We start from the raw sequence: 24,667 nt of genomic DNA, 5'->3' as shown, positions 1-24,667 counted from the left end.
GTGAGTGCATTACATCTGTGCTCAGGCCTGACACTTGTTAATCGTTCATGTAATTAGCACCTCGCAGTGTTGGAGAAGGTCAGGTGTAGTGTTGGACCTCCCCAGGCACCAGCAGTGTTCAGAAAGTTCCTTAAACGCGTTATGAAAAGTGTTATTACAGTGTACCTGGGCTGTGTTATAATGTACTAGAGCTGTGCATGATGGGGTGTGGTATGGCGGTCAGACAATCGCTATACCGACGGTCAGTATCCCGAAATCGGAATCCTGACTGCCGGTGCCCTGAGAGGGGCCGATCGCATAAAAAGCCCCTTGCGGGCTCGGTGGTTCGCTTTGCTCGCCACAGGTTATGGTTTCACTCTGTGGGAGCCGTGGACCCCCACAAGGGAGAATAGCCCATGTCAGTCGGGATCCCGATGTCAGAGTACTGACTGACGGAGTCTCAACTGTTGGGCAGTCGTCCGGCACCCGCATCATGTGTATGAAAATGTACTTGAACTTTGCATCTCAGTGTATTTATTAAAGTTTTTCTGTGTCGCATACTTTGTATTATAATGTACTTGGGCTGTGCATGATGCTGTGCACTATAATGTACTTGGGCTGTGCATGATGCTGTGTACTGTAATGTACTTGGGCTGTGCATGATGCTGTGTAATGTACTTGGGCTGTGTATGATGCTGTGTACTATAATGTACTTGGGCTGTGCATTATGCTGTGTAATGTACTTGTTCTGTGTATGATGCTGTGTACTATAATGTACTTGGGCTGTGCACTTTAATGTACTTGGGCTGTGCATGATGCTGTGTACTATAAACTACTTGGGCTGTGCATGATGCTATGTAATGTACTTGGGCTGTGTATGATGCTGTGTACTATAATGTACTTGGGCTGTGCATGATGCTGTGCACTATAATGTACTTGGGCTGTGCACTTTAATGTACTTGGGCTGTGCATGATGCTGTGTACTATAAACTACTTGGGCTGTGCATGATGCTATGTAATGTACTTGGGCTGTGTATGATGCTGTGTACTATAATGTACTTGGGCTGTGCGTGATGCTGTGTACTATAATGTACTTGGGCTGTGCATGATGCTGTGCACTATAATGTACTTGGGCTGTGCATGATGCTGTGTGCTATAATGTACTTGGGCTGTGCGTGATGCTGTGTACTATAATGTACTTGGGCTGTGCGTGATGCTGTGTACTATAATGTATTTGGGCTGTGCGTGATGCTGTGTACTATAATGTACTTGGGCTGTGCGTGATGCTGTGCACTATAATGTACTTGGGCTGTGCGTGATGCTGTGCACTATAATGTACTTGGGCTGTGCATGATGCTGTGCACTATAATGTACTTGAGCTGTGCGTGATGCTGTGCACTATAATGTACTTGAGCTGTGCGTGATGCTGTGCGCTATAATGTACTTGGGCTGTGCGTGATGCTGTGCGCTATAATGTACTTGAGCTGTGTGTGATGCTATGTATTATAATGTACTTGGGCTGTGCGTGATGCTGTGTGCTATAATGTACTTGGGCTGTGCGTGATGCTGTGTGCTATAATGTACTTGGGCTGTGCGTGATGCTGTGTGCTATAATGTACTTGGGCTGTGCGTGATGCTGTGCGCTATAATGTACTTGGGCTGTGCGTGATGCTGTGTGCTATAATGTACTTGGGCTGTGCGTGATGCTGTGTGTTATAATGTACTTGGGCTGTGCGTGATGCTGTGTACTATAATGTACTTGGGCTGTGCATGATGCTGTGTACTATAATGTACTTGGGCTGTGCGTGATGCTGTGCACTATAATGTACTTGGGCTGTGCATGATGCTGTGTACTGTAATGTACTTGGGCTGTGCATGATGCTGTGTAATGTACTTGGGCTGTGTATGATGCTGTGTACTATAATGTACTTGGGCTGTGCATTATGCTGTGTAATGTACTTGTTCTGTGTATGATGCTGTGTACTATAATGTACTTGGGCTGTGCACTTTAATGTACTTGGGCTGTGCATGATGCTGTGTACTATAAACTACTTGGGCTGTGCATGATGCTATGTAATGTACTTGGGCTGTGTATGATGCTGTGTACTATAATGTACTTGGGCTGTGCATGATGCTGTGCACTATAATGTACTTGGGCTGTGCACTTTAATGTACTTGGGCTGTGCATGATGCTGTGTACTATAAACTACTTGGGCTGTGCATGATGCTATGTAATGTACTTGGGCTGTGTATGATGCTGTGTACTATAATGTACTTGGGCTGTGCGTGATGCTGTGTACTATAATGTACTTGGGCTGTGCATGATGCTGTGCACTATAATGTACTTGGGCTGTGCATGATGCTGTGTGCTATAATGTACTTGGGCTGTGCGTGATGCTGTGTACTATAATGTACTTGGGCTGTGCGTGATGCTGTGTACTATAATGTACTTGGGCTGTGCGTGATGCTGTGTACTATAATGTACTTGGGCTGTGCGTGATGCTGTGCACTATAATGTACTTGGGCTGTGCGTGATGCTGTGCACTATAATGTACTTGGGCTGTGCATGATGCTGTGCACTATAATGTACTTGAGCTGTGCGTGATGCTGTGCACTATAATGTACTTGAGCTGTGCGTGATGCTGTGCGCTATAATGTACTTGGGCTGTGCGTGATGCTGTGCGCTATAATGTACTTGAGCTGTGTGTGATGCTATGTATTATAATGTACTTGGGCTGTGCGTGATGCTGTGTGCTATAATGTACTTGGGCTGTGCGTGATGCTGTGTGCTATAATGTACTTGGGCTGTGCGTGATGCTGTGTGCTATAATGTACTTGGGCTGTGCATGATGCTGTGTACTATAATGTACTTTGGCTGTGCCTGATGCTGTGTACTATAATATTCTTGGGCTGTACATTATACCGGTGGGTGACAAGTCACTATGTATAGGGAAAATAAACCCTTTGTAACAATATAAATCTATTCACAAATGTGGTTGCTGTTACTTGTGCACACATACACATGTGATCACCTTCTCCATTAACGTAGAAATCTGCTTCACCCGTAAACAGGATCCCAGGTGACATGTTGCGGTTCAGTCTGTTTGCTCCCCGTGTGCACTGCTCTCTCCATCTATCTGGGTCGCTAAGCTGCTGCAGCAGGGAGATATGATGTGGCTGCCTTATCATGATGGGCATGATATTGGACATGCTACCGCTTCCTGCAGCCAACCACCGTAAGCTCTCTTAGGGCCCCACACCACGCTGGCTGCCCTGTCATCAGTTGATGAACGACCATCTTTCGGTTGGCCGATAACACGTCCAGACTTCCTGATCTGCTCAATAGCTTCTGGCTATAATGTCACCCTTGTCGTGCCTTTGGTAAAGTCCATTGTGACCCTCTGATAGTTCCCCGATCTGATCCCCAGATCTTCTTATGACAGAAGCATTTGGTAATGGAAAAATAATTAAATATACAGTATGTGTAGAAATTGCAGCTATCCGCTGTGTATTATATCTGTACGTGGTCTCTGAATCTTTCTGTTTATTATAGTTTTTCTTGTTTATTGCTGTAAAATACAGTATACAGTACTTGGGGAAATTTAGGTTGTGTATTATAATATATTTGGGTTGCGGCTATGCAGATTTGCTGTGTACTGGGGCTTTGCAGACTGCTGTGTACTATAATGTACTGGGGCTGTGCAGATTGCTGTGCACTATAATCTACACAGGGCTTCGCAGACTGCTTAGCACTATAATGTACTGGGGGCTGTGCAGATTGCTGCTTCCTATAATGTACTGGGGGCTGTGCAGATTGCTGCTTCCTATAATGTACTGGGGGCTGTGCAGATTGCTGCTTCCTATAATGTACTGGGGGCTGTGCAGACTGCTGTCCACTATAATGTACTGGGGCTGTGCAGATTGCTGTGTAATTTAATGTACTGGGGCTTAGCAGATTGCTGCTTTCTATAATGTACTGGGGGCTGTGCAGATTGCTGCTTCCTATAATGTACTGGGGGCTGTGCAGACTGCTGTCCACTATAATGTACTGGGGCTGTGCAGATTGCTGTGTAATTTAATGTACTGGGGCTTAGCAGATTGCTGCTTCCTATAATGTACTGGGGGCTGTGCAGACTGCTGTCCACTATAATGTACTGGGGCTGTGCAGATTGCTGTGTAATTTAATGTACTGGGGCTGAGCAGATTGCTGCTTCCTATAATGTACTGGGGGCTCTGCAGATTGCTCTGTAATAAAAATGTACTGGGTCTGCAGAATCCTGTGTACTATATTGTACTGGGGCTGTGCATGTTGCTGCCTAATAGAACTTACTTGAGCTGTGCCAATTGCTGTACACTATATTGTACTTGGGCTGTGCAGATTGCTGTGCACTATAATCTACTGGGGCTGTGCAGATTATTGTGCACTATAATGTACTGGGGCTGTGCATGTTGTTGCATTCTATAATGTACTAGGGCTGTGCACTATAATGTGCTGGGGCTGTGCAGATTGCTCATTACTATAATGTACTGGTGCTGTACAGATTGTGTACTATAAAAGTGTTCATTCTCGCAAAGCCATTCTAGCCATCTTTGAAAACCCATGCAGTTCCTCTTCCCTACCTGGGGTGTCGCTGTCTGCTGTAGTGCTTCTAGCACAGTGTGGTCTGTATATGAGCACTGATATGCAAACCAGAGATGGGTCGTTCCTGAACGAAGTGTATCTTTTGAATGGATCCCTTTAAAGAAGGAGTGAGCCGCCGATCCTAAAAAGGTGAGCCGTCGGTCTTTTTCATACGAAAATGACCCACCCTCCCGCCCGGTGGATACGAACGAAATTAAGTACAGGTGAAATCTCGCGAGAGCTATCGACCTCTCGCGAGATTTTATGCTTTTTACAGCGACACCCCAGGCAGGGAAGAGGAACTGCATGGATTTTCAAAGATAGCGGGTGCTAGAATGAACACTAGCTGCATACTATAAATGTACTGGAGCTGTGCATGTTGTGGCACACTATAATGTACTGGGGCTGTGCATGTTGCTGCATACTATAATGTACTGGGGCTGTGCATGTTGTGGCACACTATAATGTACTGGGGCTGTGCATGTTGCTGCATACTATAATGTACTGGGGCTGTGCATGTTGCTGCATACTATAATGTACTGGGGCTTTGCATGTTGCTGCATACTATAATGTACTGGGGCTGTGCATGTTGCGGCACACTATAATGTACTGGGGCTGTGCATGTTGCTGCATACTATAATGTACTGGGGCTGTGCATGTTGCTGCATACTATAATGTACTGGGGCTGTGCAGATTGCTGTGTACTATAATGTCCTGGCCTGGGGCTGTGCAGATGGCTGTGCACTGCAATGTACTGGGGCCTTGCAGATTGCTGTGTCCTATTCCGTAGTAAATTAGGGCTGTGTTGGGGTCTGCTGTCTGCTCTTTATTGAATAGGATCCTAACTGATTGCACCATCAGTAGTATTAGGTGTGCAATATGTGGTGGTAAGTCCAGCGAGGTTAGCTTAGGGGCTGCTGGATCTGAGTATTGCTGAGTAATCCCATTGTTGTTCAGTAACGTAATTTGAAGCAGAGAGAGTGCCAGTCAGCAGAGCGCCATTGTTTATCTGTTGTATGAAGCCACATTATCCAGTGTATCCCGAGCTCTAGGAGGAGGGGTGGGGGGGCAGAATAAAGGTGGTCATACACTAGTACAATTTGGCATTTTTCTACATGAGTCGGAAATTGTATGTTATTTACTTACAATTTCCATCTGATGTGTATCTTGTAAAAAGTGTGAGATCGTATGTCATTTACTTACGATTCCGATGCGTATCGGATCCACAGATTGCCACTGCTGTGCCAAGGATACATCGTATCCTGGGGCAGTGAATACGATGACCGAATACGATTGCGCCACTATATCGGCGGAGCTGCCGCGGGCGAATCACACACACTGTAATGTCACTTGTGCCATCTGCTCTGTACATACTATCACCCCGCCATTACTCCAATCCAATCAGCTCTGAGAGATCAGATCCCCCTCCGGTACATGTAATAGGACCCGTTTGGCTCATCCACGTTGTGCTTGGCGGTGAAACACATGTCTGGGTGCACAGAAAGCTTTCCAACAACACAATTGAACATGAAAGAGAGACACCCTATATACAGTATTTTAGGAGGGATCTATGTATTGCGTGAACAAGCTGCTCCTGGGAGCTCTGGGGAATTCATGGATCATCACAAAAGACCTCTTTCTGCTTGCTGCTCTCATTGTAGAGCTCTTAGTGAAGACAGGTTGGATCTAGTACCCCTACACCAGGACTGGTTGCACATGGACGTACATGGAGAATGCACAGAAGACTACTCTGACCCTAGGGAAATGGAGACACAGAAAGGCGGAATGCTTTTCTTTCTGTCGCTGAGGCAGAATTGTTCAGGCCTGGTTAACACTGCTTCCATCCTGACCGCTCCATTTAGTCTGATGTTTTCATTCATCTCCCAGCACAATATTGGGGTTCCGTCCAGGAACCCTCATGGATGCTTTGTGTGTCATATAGTAACATAGTAATTAAGGTTGAAAAAAGACGTTAGTCCATAGAGTGCAACCTATTTGAGTTACTATTCAATGTTCTCTGCTGATCATAGTACAGCTGTGCCCACACCCATGCGATATAAGTTCTATTATACATAACACGTGAGCTCTGTGTGTCTCTGTAGCGCCGGGCGTCTTCTTCCTGCTGATTAAAATGATACAGGGCATGTCTGTATTCAGTGTATGACTGCGGTTGTATCTCCATAAGAAATGGAATGTGTTTTCCTGGAAACGGTGTAACATAGCAAACATATGCCACATATTTTAAGCAGCAGAAGCTGCTAGTGCATGCTGTTCCTTCCATTTAAAAATAAGATGCTGTTTCATGGCCCAAGTGCTACCGACTCATTCTATTAGAAGGGCTGTTGAATGTGAGATGGATGCGGACACATCTGTATACTGTTCTGTTTGGGAGCGGTCCGTTACGTAGTTTCTCCTTCTCTGGGGACTTTGGTTCCTGTAGGACAGTGATGGACATGGTGTGGAACACAGCAGCTGAACAGCCACGTGTTGGCTTAGGCCAGGCATGTCCAACGTTGGCCCTCCAGATGTTTTGAAACTACACATCCCAGCATGCTTTGCAATAGTTTTAGCATTCTCCAATAGCAAAACTGTGGCAAAGCATGCTGGGATGTGTAGTTTCAAAACATCTGGAGGGCCAATGTTGGACATGCCTGGCTTAGGCCCTTGATGGCTAACCTTGACACTCCAGATGGTTTTTAAACTACACATCCCAGCATGCTCTGCTTCAGTTTTGCTCTTTAGGCCATGCTAAATCGGATTCAGAGCATGCTGGGATGTGTAGTTTAAAAACATCTGGAGTGTCAAGGTTTGCCCGCAAGGGCTTAGGCTGTTGTCTAGCAGGGCATTCTGGGATTTGTAGTTCTATAAAAAATCTGCAGAGCTGCCCGTAATCTGATCATGGTTTGCCACCATGGTAGGCTTGTACTTATTGGGATATGCGGTTGAAAGTCCGGGCATGCTGAGACTCGTAGTTCCCAGACTGCTGTAAAACTTAATGTCGCCTGATTATCCTTGGAAATGATGCTTTGATGGAAAGAGAACTACAAGGGGCTGGGACTTGTAGTCCACAGATCACCAGAAGCCTCTTTTTGATCACCCGATTCCCCACTTTTTCCTACATCACACATTTGTCCATTGTGATAAATGGCTGAGGAGGGGAAAGTGTAAGTATAGATATCCATTACCGGATTCTTAAAAGGATTGCAAGTGAATCCTCTATTGATCAGGGAGATGGGGTAGGTGCATGGGAGGGCAGGGAATGAGAGGAGGCTTGGGTCGAGACTCATTATCCCAACCAGACGGCCGAAAGATAAGTTCAAAGCAAATGCCTGGCTTAGCTGCAGCGGCCTGATAGGTATCTGAGTGGGAGGGTATTGGAGCCAGGTTCTATAAAGCGGCAATATACATTCTCTCCCTGCTCTGTCATTGGAACGGGGAGCTTAAGTCAACCCTTGAAATCCTGCTTCAATGAAATGGTCTCAAACTAGCTGTAAATATATTACCATTGTCTATATTTACCTGTGTTGCACCTATGCAGAAATCCACATGGCTGCAGGGATATTCGTTTCTGCAGGATTGTATACTTACATATGTGGCTGCTAGAGGAGTCTGGGCCTCATTCGCAATTGTACGCATTCCATTTTGGTGACATCTATGATGGTGGGGCACATGCACAGGGCCTATTCTGTGCTGATTGATTGGCTGTGGCCGATAGGGGGTGGGCAGAACTGTGCAAGGGCAATCAACTGACCTTCACACCTGACTAAACCTGAGTACACATTACACGATGTTCACCGGGCCGACATCCAAAGTGCATTCACAAGTTCCGTGATTAACTTGTATTTTCTTTAGTAAAGCTGGGTACACATATGTACAATTTCATTTTTCTTGCGACCGTTCGATCGACCGAATACACGTTCGGCCGTCCAAAACATACGACCGATCTGCGCGTACACATATGTACAATTTTACTTGCGACGTCCGATGTACTCCCGTCCAAACAATCGCAAGAAAAAGATTGTACCACCGTACACACTCTCCCGATCTGGCTATTCGCACGATAAAAATGTACACAACATTATCATAATGGGCTGGATTAAAGAGCATACCAAAACGAGGCGTGAATGCACACACAACGATTATTTATTTCAAAAGGAATGCACACACATTCATGGCGCGGAAAGTACGGGGGGAGAAGACTTCCTGTTGTTTACATGCTGCGCTGATGGAGGGATGACGCAGCTAGTCAACACCCACATGGGCGTGCTGCTTTTGGGAGGAATGATCGCAGGAACGGGCTGCATATCGATCGAACGTGCGTACACATGTCACTTTTCTTTCGATATGGAGCCGTCCTGTCGGAAGAATATTAAGCAGCAAAGAACCTGCGACCGACCGACCGTGGATGGCCAAGAGCGTTTTTGGCCGTTTATCGATCGCAACGAAGGGATCGGGACTGCGTACACATATATACAATCGAACGGCCGTTCGTCCGCAGATTGGAAGAACGGCCCGACGATTGTACATATGTGTACCCAGCTTAACAGATGTGTTCTTTATATAGTTTGTTTGAGAGTATCTGGATAATGAGGGAGCAGTGTATGCAGTGTCGCTGTATAATGAGTGAACAGTGTAGCTGTAGGTTAGTGAGGGTAGCTTTATAATGAGTGAGCAGTGTATACAGTGTATCTGTAGGTTAGTGGGGGTAGCTGTGTAATTAGGGAACAGTGTAGCTGTAGGTTAGTGGGGGTAGCTGTGTAATTAGGGAGCAGTGTATACAGTGTAGCTGTAGGTTAGTGGGGGTAGCTGTGTAATGAGGGAGCAGTGTATACAGTGTAGCTGTAGGTTAGTGGGGGTAGCTGTGTAATGAGGGAGCAGTGTATACAGTGTAGCTGTAGGTTAGTGGGGGTAGCTGTGTAATGAGGGAGCAGTGTATACAGTGTAGCTGTAGGTTAGTGGGAGGAGCAGTGTATACAGCGTAGCTGTAGGTTAGTGGGGGTAGCTGTGTAATGAGGGAGCAGTGTATACAGTGTAGCTGTAGGTTAGTGGGGGTAGCTGTGTAATGAGGGAGCAGTGTATACAGTGTAGCTGTAGGTTAGTGGGAGGAGCAGTGTATACAGTGTAGCTGTAGGTTAGTGGGGGTAGCTGTGTAATGAGGGAGCAGTATATACAGTGTAGCTGTAGGTTAGTGGGGGTAGCTGTGTAATGAGGGAGCAGTGTATACAATGTAGCTGTAGGTTAGTGGGGGTAGCTGTGTAATGAGGGAGCAGTGTATACAGTGTAGCTGTAGGTTAGTGGGGGTAGCTGTGTAATGAGGGAGCAGTGTATACGGTGTAGCTGTAGGTTAGTGGGGGTAGCTGTGTAATTAGGGAGCAGTGTATACAGTGTAGCTGTAGGTTAGTGGGAGGAGCAGTGTATACAGCATAGCTGTAGGTTAGTGAGGGTAGCTGTGTAATGAGGGAACGGTGTATACAGTGTAGCTGTAGCTTAGTGGGGGTAGCTGTGTAATGAGGGAGCAGTGTATACAGTGTAGCTGTAGGTTAGTGGGAGGAGCAGTGTATACAGCATAGCTGTAGGTTAGTGGGGGTAGCTGTGTAATGAGGGAGCAGTGTATACAGTGTAGCTGTAGGTTAGTGAGGGTAGCTGTGTAATGAGGGAATGGTGTATACAGTGTAGCTGTAGGTTAGTGGGGGTAGCTGTGTAATGAGGGAGCAGTGTATACAGTGTAGCTGTAGGTTAGTGGGAGGAGCAGCGTATACAGCGTAGCTGTAGGTTAGTGGGGGTAGCTGTGTAATGAGGGAGCAGTGTATACAGTGTAGCTGTAGGTTATTGGGGGTAGCTGTGTAATGAGGGAGCAGTGTATACAGTGTAGCTGTAGGTTAGTGGGGGTAGCTGTGTAATGAGGGAGCAGTGTATACAGTGTAGCTGTAGGTTAGTGGGGGTAGCTGTGTAATGAGGGAGCAGTGTATACAGTGTAGCTGTAGGTTAGTGGGAGGAGCAGTGTATACAGCATAGCTGTAGGTTAGTGGGGGTAGCTGTGTAATGAGGGAGCAGTGTATACAGTGTAGCTGTAGGGTTAGTGAGGGTAGCTGTGAGCAGTGTATACAGTGTAGCTGTAGGTTAGTGGGGGTAGCTGTGTAATAAGGGAGCAGTGTATACAGTGTAGCTGTAGGTTAGTGGGGGTAGCTGTGTAATGAGGGAGCAGTGTATACAGTGTAGCTGTAGGTTAGTGGGGGTAGCTGTGTAATGAGGGAGCAGTGTATACAGTGTAGTTGTAGGTTAGTGGGGGTAGCTGTGTAATGAGGGAGCAGTGTAGCAGTGTAATGAGGGAGCAGTGTATACAGTGTAGCTGTAGGTTAGTGAGGGTAGCTGTGTAATGAGGGAGCAGTGTATACAGTGTAGTTGTAGGTTAGTGGGGGTAGCTGTGTAATGAGGGAGCAGTGTATACAGCGTAGCTGTGTAATGAGGGAGCAGTGTATACAGTGTAGCTGTAGGTTAGTGGGGGTAGCTGTGTAATTAGGGAGCAGTGTATACAGTGTAGCTGTAGGTTAGTGAGGGTAGCTGTGTAATGAGGGAGCAGTGTATACAGTGTAGCTGTAGGTTAGTGAGGGTAGCTGTGTAATTAGGGAGCAGTGTATACAGTGTAGCTGTAGGTTAGTGGGGGTAGCTGTGTAATGAGGGAGCAGTGTATACAGTGTAGCTGTAGGTTAGTGAGGGTAGCTGTGTAATTAGGGAGCAGTGTATACAGTGTAGCTGTAGGTTAGTGGGGGTAGCTGTGTAATGAGGGAGCAGTGTATACAGTGTAGCTGTAGGTTAGTGGGGGTAGCTGTGTAATGAGGGAGCAGTGTATACAGTGTAGCTGTAGGTTAGTGGGGGTAGCTGTGTAATGAGGGAGCAGTGTATACAGTGTAGCTGTGTAATAAGGGAGCAGTGTATACAGTGTAGCTGTGTAATGAGGGAGCAGTGTATACAGTGTAGCTGTAGGTTAGTGGGGGTAGCTGTGTAATGAGGGAGCAGTGTATACAGTGTAGCTGTGTAATAAGGGAGCAGTGTATACAGTGTAGCTGTGTAATGAGGGAGCAGTGTATACAGTGTAGCTGTAGGTTAGTGGGGGTAGCCAGGGGCGTAACTAGAACTTAATGGGCCCCATAGCAAAATACTGAAAGGGGCCCCCCCAGGGACAATGGCAGGTATTCAATGCGGCCGGCGAGGGGGTTAAACAGCGAGGATTGCAGAAAACCAGCGATCCTCACTGTTTAACCCCCGCACCGGCCACTCGCTCTATTCAACGTTCTGGGGAAATCCTCGCCATCACAGGACGGCGACAATTCCCCAAAACAGCGAGACCCGCGGCTTTTGCAGAAAACTCGCTGTATTTAGCCGCGAGTCTCGCTGCTTCTGGAGCCGCATACGCCAATTCCCCCTCGCTCAAAAAATGGAGCGAGGGGGAATTGGCGTATGGCGGGGAGGGGGGCTGCATTGAATACTGACAGGGTGAGTGGTGACAGCGAGCAGGAAGCTCTGCTCGCTGTCGCCGCTCGCCCACAACATTGAATACATGCCAATGTCGTGAGAGATAGGGAGCGACAGCAATAGGAGAGAGGGAAGGAGCAACAGTGATGGCGAGAGAGGGAAGGAGCGAAAGTGATGGGAGAGGGAGAAGGAGCGATAGCGATGGGGAGAGAGGAAAGGAGCGACAGCGATGGGTAGAGAGAGAAAGAGAGAAGGAAGTATAGTGACAGGGAGAGAAAGAAAGGAGAATGATGGGAAGAGAGATACATTGAGGGGTAGAGATCTAAAATATAATTGTGCAATAATGCAATAAAATAAATAAGATGTCACATTTATTGCCTAAGAAAACCCCACCGCCCCCCATGCCACTTTGGGCATGAAAAAGGATTTGCCGCAATATCAGGGCAGCGGCAGCAGCACGGACGGGACACCAGCGCTCAGCAAGTCCACTCCTGCAGTCAGTGGACGCCGGGGGCCTCAAACTCTTGTCGTGAGTGCTGGAGTCCCGTCCGTGCTGCTGCACTGCCCTGATTTCAAATCACTTACTCTCCTCCTTTCCTGTTGTAGTCTCACTCTCCTCCCGCGCTCCGCTCTGCTCAGTCCAGCACCCCTGGTCCTCCTTCACTGCAGACGCCATAGCCACCTCCCCCCCCCCCCCCCCAGTGCTTACCTCACCTTCCTGCTGGTGCCGATCACTCACTGTGACTGCGCGGTGCGCGCTGCATGGGGAGAGCAGCGTCAGGTGCCTCTTGAGTGTCACTGACACTTTGTTGCTCTGGTGTAACTACTGTGTGCAGGGGGAGCTGCGGGCCCCTGAGACAGCCCGGGCCCCATAGCAGCTGCACCCCCTGCACCCTCGGTAGTTACGCCACTGGGGGTAGCTGTGTAATGAGGGAGCAGTGTATACAGTGTAGCTGTGTAATGAGGGAGCAGTGTATGCAGTGTAGCTGTGTAATGAGTGAGCAGTGTATACAGTGTAGCTGTAGGTTAGTGGGGGTAGCTGTGTAATGAGGGAGCAGTGTATACAGTGTAGCTGTAGGTTAGTGGGGGTAGCTGTGTAATGAGGGAGCAGTGTATACAGTGTAGCTGTAGGTTAGTGGGGGTAGCTGTGTAATGAGGGAGCAGTGTATACAGTGTAGCTGTAGGTTAGTGAGGGTAGCTGTGTAATGAGGGAGCGGTGTATACAGTGTAGCTGTAGGTTAGTGAGGGTAGCTGTGTAATGAGTGAGCAGTGTATACAGTGTAGCTGTAGGTTAGTGGGGGTAGCTGTGTAATGAGGGAGCAGTGTATACAGTGTAGCTGTAGCTGTAGGTTAGTGGGGGTAGCTGTGTAATGAGGGAGCAGTGTATACAGTGTAGCTGTAGGTTAGTGGGGGTAGCTGTGTAATGAGGGAGCAGTGTATACAGCGTAGCTGTGTAATGAGGGAGCAGTGTATACAGTGTAGCTGTAGGTTAGTGGGGGTAGCTGTGTAATGAGGGAGCAGTGTATACAGTGTAGCTGTAGGTTAGTGGGGGTAGCTGTGTAATGAGGGAGCAGTGTATACAGTGTAGCTGTAGGTTAGTGGAGGTAGCTGTGTAATTAGGGAGCAGTGTATACAGTGTAGCTGTAGGTTAGTGGGGGTAGCTGTGTAATGAGGGAGCAGTGTATACAGCGTAGCTGTAGGTTAGTGGGGGTAGCTGTGTAATGATCGAGTAGTGTATACAGTGTAGCTGTAGGTTAGTGAGGGTAGCTGTGTAATGAGGGAGCAGTGTATACAGTGTAGCTGTAGGTTAGTGGGAGGAGCAGTGTATACAGCGTAGCTGTAGGTTAGTGGGGGTAGCTGTGTAATGAGGGAGCAGTGTATACAGTGTAGCTGTAGGTTAGTGGGGGTAGCTGTGTAATGAGGGAGCAGTGTATACAGTGTAGCTGTAGGTTAGTGGGGGTAGCTGTGTAATGAGGGAGCAGTGTATACAGCGTAGCTGTGTAATGAGGGAGCAGTGTATACAGTGTAGCTGTAGGTTAGTGGGGGTAGCTGTGTAATGAGGGAGCAGTGTATACAGTGTAGCTGTGTAACGAGGGAGCAGTGTATACAGTGTGGCTGTGTAATGAGTGAGCAGTGTATACAGTGTAGCTGTAGGTTAGTGGGGGTAGCTGTGTAATGAGGGAGCAGTGTATACAGTGTAGCTGTAGGTTAGTGGGGGTAGCTGTGTAATGAGGGAGCAGTGTATACAGTGTAGCTGTAGGTTAGTGGGGGTAGCTGTGTAATGAGGGAGCAGTGTATACAGTGTAGCTGTAGGTTAGTGGGGGTAGCTGTGTAATGAGGGAGCAGTGTATACAGTGTAGCTGTAGGTTAGTGGGGGTAGCTGTTTAATGAGGGAGCAGTGTATACAGTGTAGCTGTAGGTTAGTGGGGGTAGCTGTGTAATGAGGGAGCAGTGTATACAGTGTAGCTGTAGGTTAGTGGGGGTAGCTGTGTAATGAGGGAGCAGTGTATACAGTGTAGCTGTGTAATGAGAGCAGTGTTACTATAGTAGGAGTCAGGTAACACAGTGTGGAGCAGTATAATAGTGTAACTGTATGGGAAGGTGGATGACTACCATTAGATAGTAGTTGCTTTGTGTCGGCACCTGACAGTCTGTCGGCTGAATCTCTATTGCTGCGATGTGTACTGCACAATTTGGCTTTATTAGCGAGCCAGCGTAACGGGCACTACACGGCCAGCAGTGCCATAATCAAATTTGGAATGTCACACACCGCACAAGTTAATGGGTGCTAACAGCAGTGGGTTACAGACTTGTGCAACTCTGAACGGGTTAAAGAGTTAACGCTGTAAAATATTCCAGTTTACAGCCTTTAATTAGCTAACATCACCTCTGGCACTTGGATAAGATGAATTAGGAGATACATGTGCGATGGCGGTGTGTGAGTGCCGCTTGCTTTGCCTGGCACCTGAACGCTGAGCAGAATCCGAGGTGTGGGGCTGAGGAATATTAGCACTCTACGTGCCGGATGAATTATATCAAGGCTTTGACAGCAGTGCAGCCGGGAGTGGAGTGGAGCCGTGATTGACACCTGGGGCACAAACAGCTCCGCCATCTACTGTTCCCTGAGCAGGTGCAAATAGGTGATGTCGGTGGCACGCAATCATCGGCGGTACGCCAGCGGAGCACCGTTAAGGTGTTTTACAAGACAAGGCAGCATAACAACTGGATGATTAGGTTTAGAAAAAATAATATATATATTATCTGTGGGTAAGTCGTAGAATGGTGCCTGATTGATCTAGTTGAGTGTTCAGGCCTGATATAATAGAACCAAAGGTTCTGCAGGAAGTCTGTGCTATGTGTTAGATCGTCACGAGAGGGGGGTCTTCCCCAGGAAAGATAGAAGGTAATCATCTGAGACTTTGTGGTCTTACTGGCATGATGGATGTTGGGGGGGGGGGGGGGGTGTCGTCTTCTCAATAGAGAACCGGTCCACTCAACCTAAGGGAGTGGACCTACCGTACAGGGCGAGAAGTATCTAATGCCTTAACCCTTTGGGTGCCAACATCTCTGTCAGAGATGTTCAAAATATCCTCTAAAAATTGGCAGCGTCTCTCACATTTGTTATATAAATGAAAATAAAAAATCTATATATAATATTTTTTTTTAATGATGAATAAAAAATGTTTGCTTGTCAATTTTTTTTCACCTGTTTTGACAAATTCAGTCGGCACTCAAAGGGTTAATAATGCATTCGTAATCAATTCAGGCTTTTATTGATTCCACTGTATGCAGATGGGGTGTGGACCTTCAGGTGGCCAAGTGACCCGATTGGGGTAATGTTGACTCTAGTGAGCGAAGGAGGAGAGGGGGCATTTGCATACAAGGTCATTAAAGGGGCAAATTAAGGGCTTTATTTCTGCACTAGTTGCCAGCCGCCACCGCCGCCGCTGCTGCTTTGTGCTTCATGTCTGGGACCTGCACAGCCCTGAAGGTTACGAGGTGATGAGCGCAGCGCACAGCGACTGTCAGCTGCCACAGCAACACCATCCCCATCTATCCTCATCAAACACGGATCTGTATCCTGTCACCATATGTCTCTGAATGTGCATCAGGGGAGCTGCAGCCTGCGCGTGTGGGAGAGGAATTCATATGAGCGGCGGAGGCAGAGAGAGAGGAATTAAAAGGCGGAGAGGAGAAAATATATGGAGGAGGAGGAGGGGGGAGGAAGTAAACCGGCATAGCGAAATATACTCTTATGCAGGGTTACGGCGGACGAGTGCGTGCTGTCCGTTTACAACAGGGTTAACTACAGCCGTGTGCGTGTGTTATGCAAATCGAACGAGCGAGATTTTAGGGAAATAAAAACCATTAATCGCGCCAAATATACTGTGCAGGTTCAGTTTTACTGGGATCTCAAAGCCGGGACCTTATTGCCTATCCAAAACACGTGACAGCCGATAGCCAATAGGAAAAATCCGAACTTGCGCTCATTTTGGCGATATAGCCGAGTAAATCCAAACCGCTTATCTCTAAAATAGACTAAACCTATGTCGTTTTATTTTTTTAGGTTCAGATTTTTTTTGTTTATTTTACTTCAGTTTGAATAACCAATTTCTAACGTGTGTAAGGTAGATGTTGAAATACAAACCAGAGTATACAGTGATGTGTGAAAATGATATATAATGTGCAGGATATCTGCAATTTTATAATCCTCTCCCGAAGACATTTTATTATTTATTGTGGTCATCCTACCTCAGAAGCATTAGGGGCATATTTACTAATCAAAATAGGTATTGTCGCTTATAGCAACCTATCTGAGGGCCACATGTACTAAGCTTGAAAAGTGATAAAAGGGAGAGTGATAACCACCAGCCAATCAGCTACTAACTGCCATGTCTGTTTTGAAATATGACAGATAGGAGCTGATTGGTTGGTGGATTATCACTCTCCATTTTATCACTGTTCAAGGCTTAGTACAAGCATGTCCAAACTATGGCCCTCCAGCTGTTGTGAGACTACAAGTCCCATCATGCCATGCCACAGTTTTGCTATTAGGGAATGCTAAAATGGTTGCAAAGCATGCTGGGATGCATAGTTTTACAACAGCTGGAGGGCCATAGTTTGGACATGCCTGGCTTAGTACATCTTGCCCTGATTCTGGCTATCATTTCTCCATTGCATCATTGATAATTATAGAACGAATTTGATGGGTTGCAACGAGTAACATCATCTCCTTTTTATTTTTAGAAGCATTAGTGAATTTACCCCTTATTGTTACTCATTAAGATATGTGGTCAGGGACCGGGGTCTCCTGCCTGCGTTCCTCTCAGGCTTTTCTACTTTTGGACACTTGAGTGACAAAAAAATAAACGCGTTGGGAGACATACAGTGAATTTAGTGAAACGCGCCATAAGTGTGAAATGAGCAGTGAACCTCTTGGGCTTCCGTCTCCCTTCTGCGCCCAAACTTGAAGTCACAATGGATCATGGGCATAACAGTCTACATAACTGTGCATAAGGTGTGGAGGCCCCACAGAATAACCTCTTCTACGGTGTGCCGATGATGTCTGCTCCACCAACACTAAAAGCTGGTAGTAGCTTTTGTGAGGTACCCTTTATGTCGTAACTCTGCTGTGGCTGATGTGTGTTCCGTCATAGAACGCTTTTCAAATAAGTCCTATATACAACCCATACTTGCCTATCTGACCCTCTCCATGAGGGAGAAAATGCTCTGCTCCTGGACTTCCCTGGTAATGTATGATTGCCATCACCTGTGGTGAAACACCTTTCTTATCAATTACCTGGCTCCCCACAGGTGATGGCAATCCTACATTACCAGGGAAGTCCAGGAACAGAGCGTTTTCTCCCTCTTGGAGAGGGTCAGGTAGGCAAGTATGATCCAACCGTCGTGACTTGATTTTATATTGCGATAATCGGGTATTTGTGACCTTTAGCCTGCATCCAAATAAAGAGGTCTTTGCAAATCGGAAATAAGCCATTAAATACTGAAATTCTGAAAGAATTATTTTTTTTTTTTTAAATCTTGATGTCGCCATTTCAAAAAAACTGTAACCCCTACAGTAAACTTTTATGTATATTAAAAACCACCTTGGATAGTCGGACTTTTATAGAACAAATAAATGATCAGTGGTCTACCAGCGCTCAAACCGTCTCTGCCCAGCAACTCACCATCGTCATCGCATGTTTTCTTAAACCGCCCAATGATAATACTGTACCTTATTTCTGAGCATCCCCAAAAATGTTAACTCCTCCCCCCCCCCCCCCCCCCCCCCCATAATATCCTTACAGTTTACAATAGGGGAGTATTACAATAATGTTGATACATACAGTGTATATAGTTGGTAACATTTTTTAAATATTTGATTTATTAAAGTGTTATTATTATGTTGAAATATATCAATTTATAGAATTTTATTATCAATTTATGATGTTATATATTTTTTCCGCCGACACACATGGATGCCGATCTGTGCGGATCTAGACGCGCTACAGTCTCCATCTGTGATCATCGTGCACGTTTAGCCCTATAAATGCCCGTTTTCTATAAAAGTTTACTTCTCATCCTGAACAGAGTTGCATCTAACACACACGTAAATTTACATTCGTCCTACACCTGGGGCGACTTCAGTGACAAATCTTGCACGTCTTGCACGTTTGCAGCTCTGCAAATGGAGAGAGCGTCACCTCTGCACGGTGCCACAGTTCTCTTCCACTGGAATGAGCCTGCCGAAAGCTGGAGTGGGGTCTTAGATGAATATGTGTATGCAAATTGACCTTATTATTATGCAAATGAGACGCACAGCCTGGAAATGGCACATTACCCTATTCAGGGGAACCGTGCTTATCTTACAGGCGCTTTACACTGATGCGGGCGACTGGGGAGTCGGATCGGATCAGCAACCGGCTTTCAGTTATATCTGCAGTTTCGGGGTGTTCTTATCAAAATACAATTTTTATAGAATGGAAGGAAGTTTCCTTAGAAATCCAAAGAAACAGGAAAATCTAGAGTTCTTGAGTTATATTCAAATATGATAAAACAAGGTGCAAATTGGGATTTTTATAGGGACTGTATTTTTGTTTTTAAAAGAAAAAATATTTATCAGCGATGCATCTTTTTCCGCGATTATTTTCGGAAATCTCTTTGTCTTGCGCCATTTCTAATGTGCCAGATATACGGTACATCAGGGTGTTTGACATCCCCCCCCCCTGGATGCGCCAAATGACGGAGACATTAAAACACTTCTTTATGTTTTGCGAGAGCCCAGCAGCAGATAATGTCACAATGCAACGTGCGACCGAGATGAGGAATAGAGAGTGATAAATAAATAAATCACGCTGCAGCGGTGTTAGTGGGAGCCCTGGCTCTAATTGCTTCTCTGTATGGACGCGGCAACGTCTGACATCTCATCTACTGATGTCTTCAATGAGGTAATCACCACCTGTCAATCTCCGGGCCTGCGCTTCTGCCCCCACTGACAAAAGCATATTACTACCCCCCCCCCCCCCCTCCACTCTCCCCTCAGCTCTTTCCAGATGTTGTCTGCATCGCCGCTGCGTAGGGGCCAGTAAATATGCAGATCAGTGATGCTAAGGGGCTGCGTAATTGGAGTGATTAGGGTTTTATATTTGTGACACAAATGGATATATCTAAAGTAGGTATTTTTACGTGGTTGCCATTTTTTTTGTTTTAAAGTAGGAATCAGATCGCAGATATCTTAAAGTCTATGGGGGGGGGTTAATCAATATGTGCAGGAGTTTTCGACAATTTTCGGCCGTTTTTTAAGGGTAAATTAGATTTGCTGTATTCAATATCAGTGCTGATTATTCGCCTGGGCGAAAAATCCAGCACTGGTGAAAACCGCGTGGATGGGCAAATTCTCCGCGAATCCACGTGTTTTGGAAGTCTGGCGAAGTCTGTGCCGATTCGATCCACCCCAAAATAATGAAACGGCATAGCCGAAAATGGCTGCAAAAACTGTGTGAAAACACCAGGCATTGAGTACTGTTTGGCGAATCGTTTTCGCCTGGCAAAACAATGGCAATGATTGAATACCCCCCCTATAGGGTGAGGCAGTAATGCACAGTTTTCCCACCATTTCTGGTGCAGTTTCTGGTAGAAACACATCGCACCGCTTGAGTTAGCCCCCCCAGCTATAAGTGACCAATTCTTTACAAATATAATAAACTTGTTATGTTGGATTCAGAAATGAATTTTGCCTGGCTGATACAAGTAATACAAGTCACATGTCCACATTCAGATGAAATTGTAGAACATCAAATCCCATCAGGTCATGACAGCTGGCATGCTGGGATTTGTTGTTCTTCAAAATATGGACATCCATGGGTTGCCTAAGCCTCCCTTAAGAGGAAATGCCCTCTACAGCCCCACAGATCACACACTTCAAAGCCCGGGTTTGTATGCTTCACAGCCTCGCGGGACTGTCCAAATTCCTCTCACTAAGACAGGACGCCTCAGAAGAGGTTCTGAAGAGGTTGCAGGCTTTGCTGAACATGAAACCTCCCACAGCGTGCAAAATCATTAGCAATGTAAGTAGCCTGGGACACAGTTGGACCTCCGCCACCCCAGCCCAGTTAGTTGTCCGCACATAACTAGATCTTCACAAAAACAAAAATTCACAAACTCTGTGTGACTTTTTTTTTTTTCTTCCTGTTTTCTCACTGCAGAAGTCGCGCCATATTTACTGGCGGAGAAAATCACCGGGTTTTGCATTAATATTTCACGCGACGCACGAGAGAACCGTGCCAACGAATGTAAACTCGCCTACAATTTACAATCTTTCTCCTTCATTCCTAGTATTCTATAGAGAATACTGGAATTCACTATAGACTAGTGACACCACGAGGTACCAAGAACCTCGTTCCTCAGGCCTGTCTCATATACCTCGTGAATCCGTGGGCTTCATTCTCAGGTATAAATGGTCTGAAATTTATTCCAGCGACACCAGAAGATTCAGGCGCCAGTGAAATTGAATTATGGAAACGGTTAATACTTTCCAATCTAAAACAAAACTGATTGTACCTCCTGCTTATTATTAAGCTCTATGGAAAAGATGGTATATTCCTTTATGATTGAATTTTTGACTCCTAAGAATATCATAAATGCAATTTAACTCGTCTCTGCTTGGCCGCAGTCTGCGTCGGGAGACGGTGAATGTTGAGGTTCGGGCGTCGCACGTTAAACGATCCAAAGCACGTGCGAATTTGTATTCTTGCTGCGGCGCCCGGGTCGATCACCTCTTTGGCCCGTGTAATGATACACTGGCTGGCGGTGGCAGGGGAGGGGTCCCCAGCTGTCCCATTGTTCGGAGGTGACAGGGTCTGTTTCTTCTTGGCTGCCAGCCAGTGCATCCCCTTACCATTAGCAGGTGGCGTGACATGGATTCGAAAATATGTCTGGAGGTCAAGCAAAAATCAATTGCAAGGTCAGCCCCCCACGCAACTAAAGACACAGCCCAACTTATTTTCTGTGTAAACACCATTTGTTTTGTTGTGTGCGCATCGGTACGTGGATGAAGGAAACAAATGGTACATTTTTTATTAGTTAACGTAATTCTTTTATTTTATATATATATATTCAAAACAATGGACGGAAACAAAACTTCATTGTGGAAAACTATATATGGTCAGGCTGTTAGTACATAGGGGCCCTTATTCTGGTCCGTTTGCAGCAGGGCTGCGTTTGCACGGGGAAAAATGTTTTTGTGCTGCGCATGCGCAGGGTGCATGCACCCACGGCGAAAACAGACTGTTGGCTGGGTGCACACAACCAGGACAGCGGACGGAGAGGGACGTGGGGCAGCATGCAGCTCCGTTAGCATATGGGAACGTCCAGCCTTTCATGTCCGTTCTCTTGCTAATGAGGCCATGACGCGGGTGTGGGGGCGGGCAACTGACCTCACCGGATGTCAGCTGCCCGCCCATTTCCTTCCCAGCGTATACGCATACGTGAGGTTGCTCAGGGCACCCTTCCATATGTGTGCACCTTCCACATCTTTCGATGGTCGGCGACCATCGAAAGATGTGGGAGGTTCCCCCTGGCCTGCGACTGGCTGTTACTGTGTAAAAGCCATTTGCATGCCCTGCATGCAAATCGCGCTTGCGAATGGGAGGCACCAGCCACCCATTCGCAAGGCGGGGTTTGGTGGACTCGCAGCCTTGCGAATCAACCAAATTAACCCCCAGGGTCTGCTGCTGAGTTGGGAGTAAGCAAAATAAATCAATTCTCTGTGCATCTGGATTAACCATGTTACAATTTACAGGGAGCAATTATATTTCTTTTTGGGCATGCAGGGTAAATACTGGCTGCTTTCGCATGTAGCCCACTAACTACCAGACAGCATTATTTTACACTTTTGATGTGAGTTTGCACACAGCCCTCCCACATCTAATTCTCTCTGTACTCGTTGCATCTGCCTCACCTGCAATGCAGCATGGTTTTACTAAGGGTAATTCAGACCGATTGCTGGGCTGTGGATTCAGAGCCCGATTGATTATCGACCCACTATTCTAGCACACGGATCATAGTACGCATGCACTAGGTCTCCCTGCGATAACAGCCATCGTTGATGTTTCAACGCTGGCCGTACACAGGGATACTGACAGACGGACAGCGTTTGGGGGTGGTACCCGGTCAGTTTCAGGCACTGACCATGAAAAACGCAGACGGGACCAGACGTTTCGGGGAGGACTTCTGACATCAGCGCTTGCCCCTGTCAGCCAGGTTTGTCGCAGCCACAGAGTAACTCCCTGGCACACCCGGAAGATGAATATTCCATGGTGAGTGTTTGCGAGCGGAAATGTAAGGCTGCGATGCCATTTGCAGCCTTGCACACGGGCGTGATTTTACTGTTGGGGCTAAATGATCTCTGGGCTCCGAAGATTAGCACCCCAGCAATCTGGTTTGAATTACCCCCAAAGTTATTTGCTTTCTTTTGGTGTTCTTCAAACTCCTATTAGCTTGCTCTGCCAGAAACAGCCACTTTCCCTGGAATGCTAGCACCTTCGTGTCACCTGTAAAGTTGTTTCCCCGTTGCAATCTGGGTGCAGCATTATGTAACGCTGAGGGCTGTTTCACACAGTACGGTTCCTGCCGCACGGTGAAATCCCGTACGGCCAGGGAGCCGTGCCGCACTCAGCAGTTGTGAATGGACACTATTGTGTCCATTCACACGGGACGGCCACGGCCCGGCCGCACGGCTGCAGCCGGATCCCCCCACTGGAAGGGACGGCTGCCGGGCTGTGGCCATCCCTGCCATTATAAAATTCTGAGTGCGGCGCGGCTCCCTGACCGTACGGGATTTCACCGTGCGGCAGGAACCGTACTGTGTGAAACAGCCCTTACCCTGCAGCATGTATACCCTATACACCTATAGGCCTGTAGAATGTTCACTTGCCAGGGCCCGGACACCTCTGTCTGTTAGTATCCAGTTTTCTTTTATTAATTCTATTAATGTTAAAGTGCCGAATCGGGATTTTGGTTGTTGAGGCAATATTCTGCCTATCGATTTAACAAGAACTCGAGGAATCACTGAGGTAGGAGGCAAAAAAATTAGAGATGTGCAGGCTCTGATTTACTCTGACTTCAAAGCAGGATCTTATTGGCTATCCCAAATCACATTACAGTTGTTGACAGTTGATAGCCAATAAGATCCTGCTTTGAAATCAGAGTAAATCAGAGCCTGCACTTCTCTATAAAAAAAATGCTTTTTTTTTTTTAATTGTATACAATGTTGACCTCATTTTTCATGCTGTTCTGGGCCTCCTGTTCTAAAATCAAGTACCAGCCAATCGGCTCCTCCTGCCGTGCTATAGGCTGTGTTTGAGAATTGACAGTTAGGCATTGAGGATCGACAGTATGAAGGTCGATATTAAGTTGACCACTAAAGGTGGACAGGGCTTAGGTCCAAACATAAAATAAGTCCACCTGGCTGCGGTCCACAGGGCCAGAAGGTCGACACAAGCATTAGGTTGACGATAGGAAGATCGACATCCGTCGACATGGACGCTATCAGTGTACCGCGACCCCTCGCATGGCTCCCTGCGCTCAGCACACTTTGCTTTTATATTCTCCCTCTGCGGCCTAGTAGTATGGTGGTATGAAATACTGTCTGCTGTCACAAAAAAAGTTGATCTTATGACCGTCGACCTTCTGACCCTGTCGATATAATGTATGTCGACCTTCACAGTGTGAACTTAGCAACCGTATCCCGGCACTGATTGGTACTTTCTCCACTCTCCAAGGCTTAGTACATCTGGCCTTAACTGAAGCGTGGAATTGCCTCCTATGCTCCATAAAACTATCTGGATTTGAATGGTTTCAGGCACAGGGGAAAGACGTCAAATTAGACGTCACCAGCTCAGATGCTGATGAGCGGTAATCATCGCTACCTCAGTCTGATTACGATAAAGAACAGGGTGGGGTGGTTTTATTTGCATATATTTGGAAAGCAGATCATAAGCTTGCACGGTCCAGATTTGGACTCGATTTTTACCAACGGGACTTTTTCTCCCTGAGTCCCCATTCGGCCGGCAGCACGTGCGGCTGTCACGATTT

At 46.7% G+C, this 24,667-nt stretch overlaps 1 protein-coding gene across 4 annotated transcripts in view; it reads left to right on the top strand.

Moving 5' to 3' along the window:
• Positions 1-24,667, top strand: part of RAI1 (retinoic acid induced 1) — a 123,514-nt gene that overhangs the window by 47,093 nt on the left and 51,754 nt on the right. The gene's annotated exons all lie outside the window — the stretch shown is intronic.

This window comes from Crinia signifera, chromosome 7 (genome assembly GCF_055691185.1).
Source record: "Crinia signifera chromosome 7, ASM5569118v1, whole genome shotgun sequence".
NCBI lineage: Eukaryota > Metazoa > Chordata > Amphibia > Anura > Myobatrachidae > Crinia > Crinia signifera.
This window is presented reverse-complemented; position numbering and strand designations above follow the sequence as displayed.